Below are 14,991 nucleotides of genomic sequence, written 5' to 3'. Positions count from 1 at the left end.
GATGTCAACAGATATTCGAAAATCCAATTTCGATTCACGTTCATATCCTTTTAGGAGAATCCATATCCGTTTAAACTAATTGAATAAGAATATGATAATTCCTTATCCGATCGATTATTATCCTATTCGTTTAGTAATCCGACGGTAATAAAAAGTCGAAAATATATCTTTATGTCTGTCTATTCAATTACCTTATTGGATTTTGTTTTCTTAGTTTTTTAAGTTTTAAAGTTAAGATAATGTGATTCTTTTTTTAGAATTTTTATTGGTTTATATATATTGTTTTATGCACTGGGATACATGGAATCATATATCTATTAAAATAAATACAAGGTAAAATCAAAAGTAAGAATTGTAAGAAAATCAAAGACTAAGAAAAATAGAAGACAGGGTAGTTGTTGAACTCTCAAGTCTCAATCCTAGCCCTCATCAACAAAACGGTAAAATGTCAACCTCAAAAATTCATATTTAATCTGTATTCATATCCATTCAGGAGAATCCATATTTAAAAAATCACTGTCCGAAAACTATCCGAATCCATCCAAAAAACTAATAGGATATTATCCGAATCCGTTTACATCCTTGTAGAAGAATCGAGAGGATATATATATTCAAGTCCTGATATACTTATGTGGGTAACATGGTCAGGTTGAATAGTTGATGGTGATGAACCCAAGAAAAAGGTCACAATCTGGTTGCAATTAGATTACCATATTCAATGAGATTAGTTAGCATAGGTTTTCGGGGTGGGTCCTTGCAAAGAATGGCCAAAATTTCTGTTTCTTCTGTTGAGTTTGCGTTGCAAGTAAAATTGCAGATTAGTTCTGGAATGCTTCATTTGTGATTATTTTATGAGTACTTTGTAGGTGGTCCTTCCGACAGATCAAACCTAAATAAAGGATTTATGTGTATGTGTTGGCCTAATAAGACTTCTCTGGTGATGGACATCATTGGCTGAACGCATGGATGAGGATCATACTAAACAAATAACCTTCTAAATTTAATAAAAAAAATTAATTACTTTCTAGTTTGATAATCATCATTAAACATCTCAACTGTGTAGTATACCCATAGTATTAAATCTTGTTTCGGCAAGCCATTTCTATCTGACCGAAATATCCAAGATACCAAAATTTTGGTGAAATTTGGTATTTTTTCGACAAGATTTTGGTTGGTCATTTCGGTGGGTTTTAAGCCAAATTAAGGCCTGAAACTTCATGGAAATCCTATTTTAAGCTATATAAACACATGTAAATGTTCAAATTGTAAAAAAATTGTCACCCAAAGTAGTGTTTTGGATTTGCACCCTTGATTGGTCGATAGTATACGATCGAATCTTAATGTTATTTAGTAAATTACACATTGTTTAAGTAGTATTAGAGAACATAATAAGCAGTTCAAACAAGTAAATCATACAAACATAGAGTCAATGACTCATAAGTCATAATGTTAAGTACATAATTTGGATGACATCATTATACTCTCCTAATACCTCAAGTGTCTAGTAATAATAATTACTATGCCATCCAAAATCGATCTCACTCATACTCCAATGGAGCCAATGTGCATTGTCCTCTGAGTGTAGGACATATGAATGTCACGTCAATTCTGAGAGAAGAAACGAGTATAGTCCTCCACAATTGTCATATAAATTGCATCATCGACATACTGAAGATAACCTATCCTAAGATATGGGTCACCAAACTACAAAGCTACCCACTAATCCACTATGATCTGACGCCTCTGGGAGCATGTACGGGTACGACTAGTGGGCTGGGTAAGAAAAGATGTTGTCCACAAAAGATGAGCCACTACGTCTCTGTGAGTGGGAGTCGTACTCAACACTGAGAATGGATGAAGAAGATATATGCTCCCCCACCCCAGTGAACTGCCCATATGGATGTGAATGTGATGCAGTGTACTCTGATGGTGCTAGATATGGATTGCTCTCTCTGCCAAAAGATGGGGCACGTCAATCCCCACTCGATTTATTGTCCCAATCACCAATACTCAATCCACCAACAGAGCTAGATAAGGGCACAAGTCCTCTTGAGTAACCCTTACTTGTGGCCGTTGCGGGGGTATTGCACTGTGGTCCGTATCATGTGTGGCATGATCAAACTATGTTTCTCTGGAGAATTGGATCGGCTCTACGGATATATCTTGTTGCTCTACCACATACGCATCTCAAATTCCATCATATGCATCATCACCATCACCATCACCATCACCACCATCACCTCCATCTTCATCATCTCCACCAGTATGAGTAATCAGTGAGATTTGCGAGTCTGAGTCCCACCACCTAAGGACATGGTGGGGTTCACACATGTGCATTAGCAAGATGACATCACAACGGCGACGTAAAAGTACAGGTCTCTTCACCCCTATAAATAGGAGAGACCCCTGCCCCCAAAATAAAGAAGAAAGGGAGGAGAGGAAGAGTGTCCCCACAACTCATTCTTCCCTCATTTTTCCACTTTGCTTCCACTTTTGTCAATCGATATGGTCCTACCTGAGAATTAACCTACCTATAATCATGTTTCCATGACCCTCAGTCAAGAGTGAGTGTCCCATTGATCATATACCTTTAACCAGAAACCTTTCTCCTTAGCCGTCACTCTATCCGAGTGACGAAAGCCTCTGACAAAAAATCCACTGATTGATTTGAGTAAAAGAAAAACGATTCCGCCATCCCTCTCCACATGAACCGGGAAACAACTGACAAACAGAGCCTTTTTCATTCCCACATAAAGGTATACTTGTCATATTCCACTTTTGGCCCAATGTAGATCATTATTGCATATCGTGGTAGTGTACATATTAGTTAGTATATTTCACGCATATTTTAATATGTAAAATAGATCATGATTAGATGCATATAAATATTATGAATTTGATTTCTCATGTACATGTCATTTAGCCTTATATGTTGATCTTGAAGACTGATCAGGGTCGGTCTTGAAGATAACAAATTCTAATTCTAAAAAACCATATGGGTCCTTCTACCCTGTGGTTTGAAAAATTGGATTGGAATTGGTAGATTCAATTGGAATCAGCTTATCCTGAATCTGATTAATGCTAATTCCTACAACCTATTTTGGAATTGATTATGATTACTCTTTGATCTTCGTTTTTGGGTCATTTTCCCTTTTTCTTTAGTCAATAAATAACAGAAAATCGATGAACCTACATCTCATAGCAATATCTACAAGTCTTTTGAATCAAAAACTTCAAAAGGTCATAAATATATTAAAAAAAATTCTTCTTCCCAATTGTAATTTCTAGGGTTTCTGCCAACTCTTCGATTTCTAAACAACTCTAAATCTTAAAGCTTTCCCTAAAAAATCTTTAAAAAAAATTGAAAATGAGATAATCTTTTGTTGGTTATGCTTAATTTGGAGATTTATCCTCTCAAGTGCGGTGCACTACCCAGTACACCACACTTAAGAATCCAACTGTCCACCCAACACTTGAAAGGATAAAAAGATGTCATTGCCCATGTTTTTACGGTTGGATTCTTAAGTTTGGTGATGCACTGGGTAATGCACCACACTTGAGAGTATGAAAATCCACCTAATTTGATGTCCGTGGATACTTAAAATTTAAAGAAAAAAAAAATTGCCCTTTCTATCATATATGGTGAGATGCTGCCCTTCTCACTCAGGCGTCTCTTCTCTATAGGAATTTAAGTTCCTAATTGTTGCTTTTGTTGGAATCCTGTGAAAGATATTGATCATCTTTTTTTCAGATGCCCTTTCTCCTTGATGTCTGGAAAGGCTTCCTCTAGAAATATTGCCCTTCTCACTCTCCCTCCATCTTCCTTTGAAGGTGAATAGAACTGGATTAAAAGAAAGTTTCATGGTAAATCAGCTTCTAGTCAAGTAGTTAAGATGGCATTCGGAGCTTTTATCTGACTTGGAGTTTCATGGAGTTTGAGATAAAGACAAAGGTCAATCATCTATTCGGATTGTGCTAAGAACTGTCACATTATATTTTCTTGGGATCTTCAAATTCGGCTGTTTTAGAGTAGCTGTTAATTTTTATTGGCTTTTGTTGATTGCTCTTTTTGTTTCCCTATGGGGTCTCTTTGTATAGTTTTTTTCATCTCTTTAATAAATTTCTATTCATTCAAAAAAAAAAATTTGAAAAAAGTGAGTGGATATGTGTAGAGAATATCTATTATGGATTTGAGGGCACATGCAAAACATTGATGCATTACTACACACGATTTCTTGCAATCCCTTGGAAACGCTGTGGTTTTGACCTTACTCACATGTGGAGAGCAAGGAGTAAAGAGCAATCAGCAATCTGCTTATTCCTTTAGAATCCTGGCAGATTTTATTGTTTCATTGAATCCCCCAAAAGTAGGGACATGGGAGTTTAAAAAAGTCAGGTTCAAGTCCGCGTGTGTATTCAAATATTTTATGTAGGATTGATTTATATAAATCAAGATGTCTACGTTCAGTCATTGACAGATAATTTTTATTTTTTTTTAAAAATTTGAAAGTTTGATTTTTGTGTATAGTTGGATATCCATGAGATGGTGGATATTGATAAGTGGAAGGATGGGTGGGCTAGATATCGTTTTAGCGTTAACAACCCTCGAATCCACAAAGTAGATGATAATGATGAAATTGACAAATTTCAATAGATTTCAAGATGAATATTACAAACCCTAAGAGATCTTATATAATAGGTCAAAGTATAATTCGAAATTCAAAAAATGCGTCTAAGTTTAAAATCCAAAAATTGCGCTAAATTTCAAAAATAAAAATTACGTCCTAACTTTGAAGCCCTAAATGGCCTAGAAAACGAAGGGTTTTCCGAGTAGATGTCGTTTTTGAAAAGATATTTTAATGGTGAATTGGACGAGAAATGACAAAGTTACGCCGTCCAGAAGTTGGCCCTAGGAGTTTTAGTATTTTCGATCACTTCTGTTGATCCAGAGAATCCAGGAACTGGACCTATCACCTTTATTTCTTCTCCCCCCCCCCCCTCTTCCCTTAAAACATCTTGGAAAAATTTCACGGACACCCCCTAAAGTATCCAATATCTCAGAAACTTACCATACTTGGTCAAAATGTCACAGACACCCCAAACGTTAAGCACAGTTAGTACCCAAAGGTGAAATATCCATTTAACCCCTTAGTTATTTAAATAAAAGGACAAAACTATCATTTCATCTTCTTCCCTCTATGGCTATGGCTCCGGCGACCATCACCTGCTCCGGCCGATGTCATCTCAAAACCTAAGTCGATTCTGGTTGCAACAATCCTTATGGTGCCTATCTGCTACATTGGTCCTAGTTATTGATACTATGAAAAGCCGGCATGGAATAACTCAAAAGGAAGCTTCCACCAAACAATCTTCCTCTTCCCTTCCTCTCCTGCTTTCGCCTCTTCCCCCGAGATGGTTGCCACTCCAAAAAATTCACTTCCCGCTGCTGCAACCTCCATGATCGCACCTGAATTCGACCCATTTAGCCCCTGTGGTACAAATTCTGGCTCGTAATCACCAGAGACTGAGCCAGAGTCTCCCTCAGTGTTCTCAATCTTCGCAAGAGAGGATCCATCTCCACCAGAATTGGACCAAAACTCGCCCGAATCCATGACTTTTAGGTTCAATTTGTTTGCTTTCCCCAGATTCTTCAAAACCCACTTCGTCTCTCACATCACCACAACCCAAATCGTTTTTCCTGGAAACCAATTGTTCATTGCTCGAATCCGACCAAAACTCCCCCGAATTCTTATGCGCGAGAGAGAGAAAGAAATCCATGAAAGTTTGCTTGTGAGCTGCCATGGATTCTTCGCTGATGTCCATTTTTGCCTTTTTCTTGCTTCATAAAGAGAGAGAAAGAAACCCACAGAGACAGCAGAGAGACGACGAGCCGACGAGGGTTCACTTTGATTCTGTAAGTTAATGGAAATGTTGATCTGTCAAAGTCGAAATCATTTCTAACTATTAAATGTTGGTGATCGATCTCCAGGACAAACGATATTTAGCATTTAATTTGTAGGGTTAGGGTTTTAATTTGTAGAGTTAGGGTTTTTATGGGGTTGGATTGCTGAGAACATGGTCAGGCGGGGGAGACTGGAGAGGGTGGTGGCGGGGTTGTAGGGGAGCAAGAGAAGGAGGGTTGGAGGGGGTGGCGATGGTGGAGGCGGCAGAAGAAACAGTAGAAGGAGAAGGAGAAGAAGAAGGGGAGAAAAAAGGAATAAAAAAAAGTATTGAATAAAAACAAGGGCAAAATTGTCTTTTTCTAAAAACTAACTTCTAACATCATTAATTCATCATTAAGGGTATTATAGGGATTTCACTGTGATAAGGGTAATTTTGCCATTTAAAAAGAGTTAACAGACACTTACCTGCAGAGACTAACGGAGTGTACTAAATTGAAATAAATTCATAAAAATAGGGGGTGTCTGTGACATTTTGACCAAGTATGGTAAGTTTATGAGATATTGGATACTTTTAGGGGGTGTCCGTGAAATTTTCCCAAACATCTTTATAAGTTAATTACTTCACCAAAAAAAAAATTTCTTTATAAGTTAATTAGAAGCACCAGTTTATCACAACAGTCCTTAATTAATTATTAGAGTTAATCCCAAGATATTTTATTAATATGAATGCAAATTGAGGAAATCTAGGCCCTTGCATTATACATTAAGGGTTAAATACGCGTACCACCTAAAATGCACCCAATATTCCTTGTACCCCACTAAGGTTCTGACAATTCCACGTACCACCCCTACTTTACCCCCTAAAGCCATTTAAGTCCAAAATGCTAAAAAATGATCAAACTACCCTTTCTTCTATCTCCTAATTGCCTTGATCTATTTGCTAAATTTTGAAAAGACCAAAATGCCCTCATCTTCCCCAAATCATCATCTTCTTTTACATACCCACCACCACCACCACCCACCATTAACACCATCACCACTGTGAAACCCCACCTCCAGCACCACCTCCAACTCCTCCACCTTTACCGATTCCACCACCGAGTCCCCCTCCCTTACCTTCAGAATGTAATTCAAACCGAATGATTATAGTTTCTAGCAATCAAACCACACCTAATTTTATGCAGGTCAAGAAACCACATAAAAATTTAATCTTGCAGTGCATCAAAACACATGAAACGACAAATTGAACACCACAACATTGCAAATTACATACAGGATCTTCAACTCTGATAAATTATATACGGATGAACCGAAAAGCAACACGCAATTCACTCCACTCAATTATGATTATACCATTGACATCAAAACCCAACAGATGACCTAGTTCAGAAAGCAGCGAAATGAATTTTTTAGTTTTCATCAAGAGAAAGAGAGGAAGAAAGTGGGAGAAAGAAAGAGTAAGAGAGATTACACTAGTTCCTTCCATTGCTTGAGCTTATCGATATTGTTGGCGTTAACTAGTGTATTGAACTGCCGATCGAGAAACATCTTCAGAAGCGTCTCTGATCACTTCCCTCTCCGACTGCTCCATTTCCATCGGGGAAGTGCAGATACGGCCGAAGCCTAAAGTCAATTCCAATCCGTTAAATTGAAATCATGACTCGCTAATCGTTATAATGGGTCGAGGGCCTGATGTCGAAGACGAAGATTGGTCCTTCTCCCAAACCCCCAACATTTGCCTCCGCGACACTCACTCTCCTGAGAACACAAAATAGGTCAAAATAGAGTTACATTAGAACTCAAAAATAGCTCAAACCCACATTCATTCTCACAATGCCTTACCTTTGAACTTCTTGAACGACAGCTTCGGGGTTAGGATGTTGATGGGGAAGAGTGAGGTTCAGAGATGCTCTGATAAGGGGCGGTGTTGGTGGAGGAATAGGAAAGGGAGGGGGACTCGGTGGTGGAATCGGTACAGGTGGAGGAGTTGGAGGTGGTGCGGAGGTGGGGCTTCACGGTGGTGATGGTGTTAATGGTGGGTGGTGGTGGTGGTGGTGGTGGTGGTGTATGTAAAAGAAGATGATGATTTGGGGAAGATGAGGGCATTTTGGTATTTTTAGATTTTAGTAAATAGGTCAGGTCAATAAGGTCTTTTCAAATTTTAGAAAAGATAGAAGAAAAGGTAGTTTGGTCATTTTTAACATTTTGGAATTAAATGACTTTAAGGGGGTAAAGTAAGGGTGGTACGTGGAATTTTCAGGGGTGGTACGTAGAATTGTCAGAACCTTAAGGGGTACGAGGAATATTGGGTGCATTTTAGGGGTACGTGTATTTAACCCTTTTGATGGGAATGGTTATCTTATTCGTGCCTCCAATATTCTAACACTTCCTTTAAGCTATTTTCTATTTAAACAAAAAAAAAAAAAAAACTTTCTACACATTCCAATGGAACCATTTTAGTTTAAATATCTCATCTAAAAGGTTGAACTATTAGATTGAAGGACTCACAGGAATAATCGATGTGAGACTATTCTCCCAACAATGAAAAGAAAAAATGCCAATTAAACAAAAACATCTCTTTTAATTTGATGAACTTATAGATCCATATTTCTCATACCATCCAGAATATACCAAGGGAATTCATATTTCCCATATTAGTGAATGGGATGATTTTTTAAGAGACTGTTTTAAAGTTTTAAGGGTTCATTCCCCACTTCTAAACAAGGTTAAACATCCAACCTATGTGGTGTTAGCTCATTTTTTTATTTCTCGAGTTCCAATGCAAGTTTTTCCTTTCTACATGTAATTGTGGGTTAGGTACTAAATATTCCTTATAGGACACCATAATATCATTGAGGATAGCTAGACCTCTGTAGCTCGAATAGTGCCTTATATATATAAGAACAAAACTCATGGTTCTATGCTTGCCTTTTGCTTTATCTTTTTAATCACTTTGGAAAGAAGAAAGGAAGGTGTGGAAGGAAGACTAGAGGGGGGGAAGGGGGGGGGGAACCTTTTTAGCTTTCTGGTGTCTCCCTATTGTAAAGTGTAACAAAAACAAAATTTGTACAATAATGGAGGATTATGGGTGTTAATACAACTGGAAGGGACCTTGGAAACTTCAAAGAAGTTTAAACAACCTTATTCTGTAGGGTATGGAGATTTCAAAAATTAGAACTCCTCAAGAGGGCCCAGTACTGATGACTGAGAAATAGGAACCATTAATGGAATTGTTGGCCTTTGTCCACCACCATTCATAGAACCAACAATCCCAGGTGCTCCTATGATCTGCTTTGAATATACAATCCAGTTATTGGAAGCTTTATAACTTCCATTTTTAAGCTTCTAAATGTATTAACTTATGCCTATTTTTATAATATACTTATCTATGCTTAATCAAACATAATAAAGAGATTAATCTAAATGAAGTATATCGGCAGCACGCGGGTTATCGAACCCGCAAAGTAATAATTAATTATAAATAAAGCAAAAGAACCATGAGAATGAGTCATCAACCCATCTTCCTGGAAATGATAATTGAGTTTGGGTTTTCCATCTACCTCTATGACAAAGAACTACTAGTTGTTTATTAGTCAAGACATGTGGGTCTGCAATATATAGAGGGGGAAGGAGAGATCTTGAAGGGTATGACCTAATCTCATAAAGAAAGGATATCTTGTTGGTTGGAGATACTGGGTTTGATAAAAAAAAAATATATAGCTTGAAGAAGAAATGTATTTTATGGGCTGCATCTTTCTTTTAAAATTGTTTCCTTTTCACTTGAAGATTATCATTCCAAGGCCAAGAATTGACACACGAATCGCTTATTTCTTACATAGTGAAGGGAATTGAATATAGAGGTGCATCTACCTATAAAGCCTCCTTTTTTTTCCTTCAAAAGACTTGAACTACTTCCTTCTTTTATTGTGATGAATAAAATCCAAGGTTCCCCTAGCTTCAACTTTGTTTTTAATATTTGTCCCCATGCTCATAATTTTAATCAGCCAGCAAAGTTGGGGGCCCATGGTTAAAAAGGAGGAGAGAGTGTCAATGAAGGACCTACATGGTTAAAATGTGAGATGGGCATAAGAAAACATCATCACACTGTTGTCGTAGGACTTTTATATGGGAAAAAGATCCCCACAACACCAATGTACTATCGCCCCCCCCCCCCCCCTCACATAGGTTATTTTAAGCTTTTCTCTCTACCATCTTGACCATGTGGGACTCATGTTGATTATATCATTCCCCACATCACCATTAGAAAAGCTTATCAAGGAAACCCAACATCTTTTATTGACTTAATGCCTATGTTACACTTCCTCGTTTTGATTTGCGCAAGAACCTTTAATTCTCCCTTAAGTTGCTCAGGGGTGAAAATGTTGCATTTTGTTGGAAGGTTATTTTGTTTGTATAGCTGCAGGATATTTTGAAACTAACAATTTTTTTGGAGTCAGAGATTCTCAGCATTGTCAAGGGATTTGACCATGCGGTTAAGCTAGGGTACAATGAACAGGAAATTTGGTGTAGTAACAAGGAGATTCTTAGCCTTATTCCTTCACCAACCAATGCAGTTTGGCCATGGACCCTTGTGCCGCTTCATTTGAAGGTACTCATAGACTCATAGTGCATTGCAGGAATCCCCATCTCTCTAACCCAGGAAGACAAAATTTCTAACCCAGGAAGACAAAATTTTGAGTTATGTTAAACTTTTATCCCAATATACTGTGAATGAAAAGCATAATTTTGTAATCTTTTTTTTTTTTTTTTTTTTTTAACCCGAATATTGTCTGGGACCCAGGCTGGCCCCTGGCAATTTATTAAATCTCCAAATAAAATGATCAATAATTACAAGGGGGGGACATAACCCGCCTTACCCCAACCCAAGGATACAAAAGAATCTCACACTCTCTACCAAAAAGAATCTGCACACTCAAAACCCTGTATCCACAAAAGAATTCTATGTGCGAATTACAGGTAAACCCGAGGCATCCTCCCATATAATTTTCCTTAGATCTGTCGGAGTATCCGCCCAATCAGTGAAAGTAGTACTAGACACCGAATCACAGGCATAGTTGGCTAATCAATCCGCTGCTCTGTTTCCTTCTCTAAATGTGAAAGTAACCATCGGCCGGAGGGCTTGAACCAAAGTCATAATCTCATGAAATCAGTTTCAACCCTTCTAGATGTTGCATCTCTTTGTGGAGACACTATGTACTACTAACGAGGAATCCGAATTTCTATGAAAGTCCGCAAAGCCCATCTCCGCACAGAGCTTTAGACCATCCCTTAAGGCCCTGAATTCTGCAATTGAGTTAGTACATGCTCCATAATAGTTAGCAAAGGCAGCCAAGATTTTCCCTTCTCCATTTCTAATTATTCCTCCTCCTCCACCTACTCCGGGATTCCCCCTGCAAGCTCCATCCACATTAAGCTTAACTGCAGAGAAAGGGGGGCACCAATAGACAGCAAGAGGTGGCTTTAACCGAGGGGGGGGTTGGTGTGATATTAAAATTTTGAAAGACCAGCCTCTCCCTAAAAGAGAGAGGCCTTGCAGGGAATTCAACAAATGGGGCTTCTTTCACCCAGCTCTTTACCACCTTTATAATGACACTGGCAGGTCTTGGTCCCCCGCCTTGCCTTCTGTTGTTCCTTTCTTTCCACAATTCCCAAAAGATGAGGGAAGCCACCATACCCATGATTTTCCCTTTAGTACCTTTCTCTTTAGCTTGCTCATGCCAAAATAACATACGACCCCTTGTGCCCTGTGTCGTGTGGACTGCTACATCAAAGACCAAGGCGAAATAATTTCAAACCTTGGACGTCGTTACTCTCTCCACTAAGCAATGGGAGGTCGACTCACAATCTAGAGAAGCACAACAAAGGCATTTGGAAACCAAAGGGACGCCCAACTTTTTCAACGAGTCATCCGTTGGGATGTTTCCACACATGATTTGCCAGAAGAAAAAAAAACCGATTTTAGAAGGGAGGGATCGGTTCCAGAACCATCTTGCAAATGGTTTATAAGAGGAAGGGACCCTGATTTGATTCCAGACTGATTTCACTGAAAAAATACCATCACTGGTGAGAGCCCAGATTAACCTGTCTTCCTTGTGTGTGAGAGAGCGAAATTGCCATCCAAGATACTGTCTGACTTCATGAGAATCTATTTGCATCAGAATGTTTTCTTTCCAACTGCCATCTGCCTGTAACACATCTCTGACTTGGGTCTCTAAGTCCAGATTGAGTGCTCCCTCAACGTGGTCCAAAAGAGGACCCCACCCTGACCAGTTGTCAAGCCAGAAGCTAATATCACCAATGAGCCATCTGGAGTTAGCAATTAATAGTTCCAAGAGACCGTTCCTATCCTCCTTACATCAGCTAAAGCAAAATGTTGGTTGTGCAGAAATTTTGCTTTAAAGAAAGTGCACCAAAGGGAATTTTCTGACAAAATTCTCCATAGACCCTTTAACCTCAAAGCTAAGCTAATGTCCTTCAAATTTCGAATGCCAAGGCCCCCTTCATCAAGAGGTTGTGTGACTTTATGCCACCCCACCCAGTGATGTCGCTTTCCCCACTCTGAGTGACCCCATAAAAAATCAGCACAAATACTATTAAATTTCCTCATTACTGCCTTTGGCAGATTCAATGTGGAAACAATGTGGATTGGTATAGAATTCAAGACATGCTTCAACAGGATAAGCCTGCCTTCCGAAGACAACAATTTTCCTTTCCAACCTGCCACTCTCCTGCGCATCTTTGCCAAAAAATCTTCAAAATAAGCAACTCTCAGCCTCCCTGAGTACAACGGAGCTCCAAGGTATGTTATGGGAAGTCTCTTTCTGCTAAACCCTGTGATCCTCTCAATGAGGCGACACCTTCCCTCCTCTATTCTTTTCCAAACAATGAAACAGCTTTTTTGCTTATTAACTAGCTGCCCTGAAGAGACCTCATACCTGGTGATGAACCCCATGATTTGTTTCAGCGAGTTTGTCAGTCCTCTGGCAAAGATGATTGTGTCATCAACGAACAGACTGTGCGAGATTCTTGGGCAACCCCTGGGTAGGTGAAAATACCGCGCCCTCCCTTCCAAGAACAAAGATCTAAGACCTCTGCTTAATACCTCTTCCGCTAGGATGATGAGAGAAGGCGACAGTGGGTCACCTTGTCGCACCCCCTAGTGGATTTAAAAAACCCTGTAGGGCCTCTGCTCATGACTAAAGAAAACCAACAATTTTCCACCATCTTTCTGATCAGATTAATCCAAGCGGTAGCAAAGCCAAACTTCTCTAACACTTTGTACAGGAAATCCCATTCAAGCCGATCATAAGCCTTTGCCATGTCTAATTTGAGAACAACATTTCCCCCATGGGCTCTTCTATCTATGTCATTCATTACCTCCTGAACCAATGCAATGTTGTCATGGATACATCTGCCTTTTACAAATCCCCCTTGCTCCTCCGAAATATTAGAGGGGAGAATTGGAGCTAATCTGGACGCAATGACCTTCGCAATAATTTTGTAAGCAAAATTACAAAGACTAATAGAGTGAAAGTCAGAAATTACCTCCGGGTTTTCTTTCTTGGGGATGAGCACCAGATGCGCAAAAGTAAAGCTCCTGGGAACGAATCCTCCATCAAAAAAATCCTTGACCGCCTCCCATACATCATTGCCTACTATCTCTCAGCAAGCAGTAAAAAAATAACCTGTAAAACCGTCTGGGCCTGGGGCGCTATCAGCCGATAGGTCAAAAACCGCCTTCCTCACTTCCTCGACCGAAGAGTCAACAGACAAGCATTATCTTTCTCAGTGATAAGTTGGGGGATATACTACAGGAGATCATCATCCCTATGGGCGTCCTGAGAAGTGAAAGCAGCTTTGAAAAACTTAATCGCTTCCTCTTCCACACTATCTTCTCCCATCACCCACACACCACTACTATCTTTGATTTTATCCACTCCCTTCCGTTGCCTGCGAATGTTTACCATTGTGTGGAAGAATTTGGTGTTTCTGTCTCCCTCTTTCAACCATCTCACTCTTGATTTTTGTCTCCAAAAAATTTCTTCCTGTAATAAAACTTCATGAAGGCTTTTCTTTGCAGCAGCCAAATCCGCCCTAGCAGCGTCACTAGGGTTTTGCTCCCACTCCATTGCCTTACGACAAACTCGATCCTCTGCATCTCGAACATTTTGGTGGATGTTATCAAAAGTGTCTTTATTCCACGAGCGAAGATGTGAACGAAGCGCCTTCAATTTGGCAAACAGGATATATAGGGGGGAACCCACCACTGGCTCCGCCCACACACTGGCCACATTGCTCAAAAAATCCGGGTGACAGATCCACATCTGCTGAAATTTAAAAGTAGAGAAACAAGCAACCGTTTGCAACGAGCAATCTAACTGGATTGGTGAGTGATCAGAGCAAGTTCTATTATGGTGGAGTACTCTACTTGTTGCAAAACAGTTCACCCACCGCTCATTAAATAGGAATCTGTCCAGGCGAGCCAAAATTCTACTCCTTCCCCCTTGATTGTTGCACCAAGTGAACATGCTCCCCTCATAAGCCCCATCAATTAGAGCCGCCTCACTAAGAAAATTGCCAAAATCATCCATTGATTTCGAGCAGGCAGGCCTACCCCCCAATTTTTCTAGAGGGTTAACAATGGTGTTAAAATCCCCTCCTATCACACAGGGGGCATCAATGTTCTCTGTATCCTCAACTAAGCTCAACCAAAGCAGACAACGCTCCCCTATCGTGCACAGCGCATGAACAAAGGTGATGAAAAATTTTAAAGAATTCAATGTGCAATCCAACGTCACATACTGCATGTGGTTTTTTGTCATCGTAACCTGAATGTCACCCTTCCAGAAGACCCAGATTCTGTCACCAAACTCCGTGCCATTAGAACAAATGGCCTCCATACCCAACTTCTGCATAACCCGAGAAGCACTCGAGAAAGGAACCTTTGGTTCTGCAATTGCCACCATAGAGAGCTTGGAAGAGACAATAGTAGCTTTCAAACGCCTTATAGAAGGCTTATTTCCCACCCCCCTTATATTCCAGAATAAACAATTCATAAGGAAACCAC

The sequence above is a fragment of the Telopea speciosissima genome, chromosome 8, assembly GCF_018873765.1.
Source record: "Telopea speciosissima isolate NSW1024214 ecotype Mountain lineage chromosome 8, Tspe_v1, whole genome shotgun sequence".
In the NCBI taxonomy this organism is placed as follows: domain Eukaryota; kingdom Viridiplantae; phylum Streptophyta; class Magnoliopsida; order Proteales; family Proteaceae; genus Telopea; species Telopea speciosissima.
The sequence above is the reverse complement of the archived record's forward strand: the minus strand, read 5'-3'. Positions refer to the sequence as shown.